Here is a 5041-nt window from a genome sequence, read left to right as displayed (position 1 = left end):
ATACATACTATATATGTATGTGTAAAAATTTAAACTTTTTAATTTTAGGAACTTTTAAATTTTACAGTAGTCATAGTTCTTTTGCATTCACGATATTAAAGTAAATTTTTCACTAGTGTTTATATAATACTTGTTTGAAAAGGATGCTGGAATCTTTCACTCAGAAAGGAGTTTAGGAACAAACTGTAGGGGAAAACAGGAAGACACCTGTTCTTCAGTGAAAACTAGCATCAGGAATTCTAAAGCTACCAGAGTTGGGCCTCCTTTTTGAATGCTCTTGTTTTCAACATGGTTTTTGCATTTGCTTTCACTACTGATGAAATTTGATCAAATGTGTGAAGATGATCAGGTAAGCAGTCTGTGTTTTACCTACCCCTATTGCATAGAGGGAATGTTTTCTTAGATTTGAATTCAAATAACCAAAAAAAATGTTTTCAATTAGTAAATAAACAATGAATAACGATCAGGGTTTGAAAAATATGGTGATACCCATTTGAAATTTATGATTTTAGTGACAGGAGAAGAATTTTACCAGAATTGAAACTTTTTAGTTCCATTAGAAGTGAGAACATTTGATCAGGAAAAACAAGTGCCTGACCCCGAAGTCCCATATCTTTATCCAAGAATCATTAAAAACATGTAATTTACTTTTTTTCTTCTTAGATTGAAAGATAGTCTAAAATGAATTAGTAGCATTACTGGTAACATTAGTTATATGGGAGAAAATATTTTTTTTATTCATTAAGAAGTCAGTCAGAAGTACTTGGGGAGGTGCAGGTAAAAGTTAAATATTTGTATTTTGTGAAAATAATTTTTACTCACATCATCAAACATGACTCTCCTTTCACAATATTGTGATCATTTCTCCCAGAAAAAGGGAGCAGACAATCTCATCAAAAGTGTTAACAAATACAGTATCCATTTTTCTATTACTTGAATAATACCTGGGGTGGTTACAATATTTATTGTTTAGGAAATATATTTGAGTTGCTTAGAAAATTATAATGTAACATGAACATTTTAAAAGATTGTTTTGTATTCCTAATATGACTCAACTTTACCCCTTTCATTGTTAAATTCAAACAATGAAGATTAACTGAAAGAATTAAGAGATGACAATAACAAGATATTCTCGGTGTACTGTCAATTAGTCTATAATTTGAACTGTCTCTAAGTTGACCTATATTGTTTGCCATTATGAAGGTTCCTTTATCTTTCATTTATTTATATAATGATTAATGAATATTTAGTGTATGAGAAAAATTATAATGCTAGAACCTATAAATATTAAACACAGACATATTTACCTTTGAACCCTCTTAGCAACCCATAATTGTAAATAATTGTCATTTTGAGGTTTAAATAGCACTTACTTTGCTCAGCTTCCCACATTCCATACACAGCTACTTACATGAAAATCTACTATTCGTTTCATAGTTTTTTTTTTTTAATTTATTTATTTATTTTGACAAATTTCCAAGAATACGAGGGTCTGTAGGTCTGCCTTCCTACTCAGTGACTTACCTTTCTCATTGGCCTGCAGATTGGCCCACAGTTTTGGCACAGGTGTTCCTGGTTTCTTTGTGATTCATCCAGTTATGAACAACACTACACTATATTGGTCCTTAACTCATATATCTTTCATTTAGAATCATTTTCTTCCAAGTTAAATTCCTGTGAAGTATTTAACATCTCATGTTCCAATTAGTCTGTGGGAAGACTCCTAATATCAAACATGTATTTTGTTTTAATGCTGCATTTCCTTCTGATAAAAAAGGACTCTAAAAGATTAGACCCTTACTTACTGGACAGTTTATTCCAGTGGCTATTTGACTTTCTTCATATTACAGATGGCTTAAGGCTATATCTGTCCAGGAGCATTTTTCAAATTATTTGAATGGCAAAGGTAAATACATAGATTTCCTTTCATGAACCAAGTCATTTAATCAATGAGGGTTACAAAGTCAGTGGCAGCACCAATCTCTCTGGTATACCTGTCTTCTAGGTCTGTTCCTAATTTACCTGAAAAAGAAATTCCCTCCAATTATTAAAAGAATAAATAAGTGTATACTACGTGTGTTTTTTTTAAAAATGAACATTCAATAATTTGGATCAATTTCAAAAGATTTGTGCTGAGTAAAAGAATTCAGGTTTAAAAGTTACATACTATATGATTTCTTTATATGGTATTCTCAAAAAGAATGACAGTGCCAGAGAACAAAACAGTGGTCATAGATTGACAGGGTTAAATTAAGAGCACATGGAATTATTGGGATGATAAAATTCTTTGTTCTGTACCCTCTGACACAAATTTACTTATGTGTTAAAATTTAATCAAAAAATACATCCAAAATCATTTTTATAGATTGGTAATATAAACAATATTTTTGAAAAAATAATAAAATGAAATTTAAGTGAGAATAAGTAAGTAAGCAAGTAAAATCCTTTACAAAGTTTAAAATAATGTCATTCAATATAAAGTATATAGTTAAATATAAATAAAAGATATCTCAGATCTATTCTGATTAGAAAGTGAGAGGAACTGATTAAACTCTTCTTAAAATGTTTGATAACACCTGGAAAAATTCACGTGTTACTAATTTTATAATGGAGAATGTTTTTTACATTTTTTCAATTGATTTTTCATTGTTCAGCATACATTCATTGATAAAGAAAAACAAATAATCCAAACGAATTTCAATTATAATAACTTCTCAATATCATGAATGTTCCAATTTTATATTCATACATTTTATCCTTGCACTAATACTTTGACTTAGGTCTATTAAAATCTGTGTCACAGGCAAAGAAATATCAAGATATATTCTTTGAAAACCCCCAAATCATTCATTTTAAATAAACTTAGTTATAACAAAAGCAAAGAAAGTAAAATTTGTTTCTGGCTAGCTATTTTTATTCCATCTAGCTATAATTTATGCTATCCTGATCTAGCTGGTTGGTACTAAGTATAAATTAGTTTCAGACAAATATATTCTCTCCAGAAATGTCTTTGAAGCCTGGGACAACAGCAATACAGAGAAATTTATTTTCTCTAGGAAAGTAGTAATACTTCTATGTATATGGGAATTAACTTCCACATAGAGTTGAGTGATGACAAAAGATAACATTAATACAATACTTATAGCTAAGATCTATTATTCATTCTACTTTATGTAGTTTGTATTTTGACAGTAATTCAATAGATATTATTAACATTTCCTTTTTGTAAAATGTAAAGGTGGATAAGGTTAAGTAAGATTTAAGGATCCAATATCTAGCAATTGTGGAACAAACATATTAATCTGTGTCCTCTTATTGCATAGAATAACTTCTAAGCTTTAGGTTACTGAGTATAGAACTAAGATATGTATTTCAATCTACTAAAACCATGAAAATCGAGTTAATCTTCAAAGTTTAGTCAAATTACACCCACTTTCAATGGTAAATTTATTCATTCATTTTTTTTAAAATTCACTTTATTGATTTTTTTAACTTTTCATATGCATTTTATAACATTATTTAGAATGTTCTAGAACATCTATTTATTATCATGGTGAATGATTTTTTGTCTTGTTTGTTTTTAAAAATATTTTTTAAAATATGTTATTTTAACTTTTCTGTTTTCAAATATTTTTGAGTTTTGGGTTAATTATTGATGGATGCATGACTACAGAGTGGTTTTGAATTTGCCTTTGAGGGAAACTTCAAGACCAAGTCAGTTGTAAGCTTATTTCTGTTTGGAAATCGTATGTCATCAAGTCATATAAACAGAATTCCCATGCTCTTTCATAATTTTTTAAAATTTATTTTGAGTGACATATATTTTCCTAAACAGGCTTGAATGCATGACAAATTATAGTTTTTGCTTTGCTGGACCACTTTAGAAAGAAGTTTTTCAAGGTCTAGTTTCATAGAAACTGCAGATTGTCTGTGTCTACTTTGCGGAAAGGTGCTTAGTCTAAATAATTGCAAATAGTTTTTATTTTTATTTTATTTTATTATAGAATTTTGAGGGTTGTTGGAATACAAATCTGAGATCAGTATTAACGTGTGTATATATACCATTACAAAATAGCACAATCAACAAAAATGTTTAAAAGCAGGCATTGCATTGAGAGTAATTTAATTAAATCTTTTCACCTAATTCTTGTCTATGGATTTTTTTTCTGACACATTCCACCACATTGATTTCAGTAATTATCAATATACCATCCGCAGATCAAAAAACAATGTCTAAAACTTAAGTTAGATGTGATAGTCTGGCCTGCATTAATACTGCCCTTAATTACCTCATGGTGTTGCCTTTACTAAATTCCAGAAGTTAAGAATTTTTGTCCAATGTGATAAATAGATTAGAAACATTTACCCAGAATTTCTATGTATTTTTAATACGCCTGAGAGGGGGCTATTGTGCATTAGCTCACTCTGTCATGTTGTAGGACACCCTCGCTATCAATTCCCCACATTTCAGGCTAATTGCTTTAGACTCTAAGGCTTAATTTGAAGACCAAGTGGGAGAATCATTGAACAAGTAGATTTTGATCCTCCCACAAGAAGTCTTGCCCTAGAAAATATATCTTTTGCTACTTTAAAATTTCAGTTCTTTTCTTTCCCACTTTGTTTTTAATGAAGAGAAATGTAGTCATGTCATACATTTCATCAAACTATGAAACATTTTAAAGGCAGTAAAGAAGATCTAAGAAATAAAAAAAAAGTAAACAGCAATATCTTTTTTTCTTTTATGTATATTTTTCTTCTTTTTAAGTGTATTTTTAATTTAAAATATCTTTGAAAAAAATATCTTGCTTCTGGTAAAGCAAAGTAAGAATTATTATGAAGCTTATTAATATAAACAGAAAAAATCAGTGGAATAGCTTAAAGTTAAATATATGTTGATTATCTCATGTACTCTTTAAATTGATTGGAAAGATTTCATCGAATCTGACCTCAAAATTTCATTGGAATTATTTTTTAGAACATAAATATATATACAAATTTGACTTCTCCATTTCAACACTGGTTCCAGGAAGTTGCTCATATT

Source organism: Callospermophilus lateralis, chromosome 10, assembly GCF_048772815.1.
Source record: "Callospermophilus lateralis isolate mCalLat2 chromosome 10, mCalLat2.hap1, whole genome shotgun sequence".
Classification (NCBI taxonomy): Eukaryota; Metazoa; Chordata; class Mammalia; order Rodentia; family Sciuridae; genus Callospermophilus; species Callospermophilus lateralis.
Note: the sequence above shows the minus strand (reverse complement) of the source record.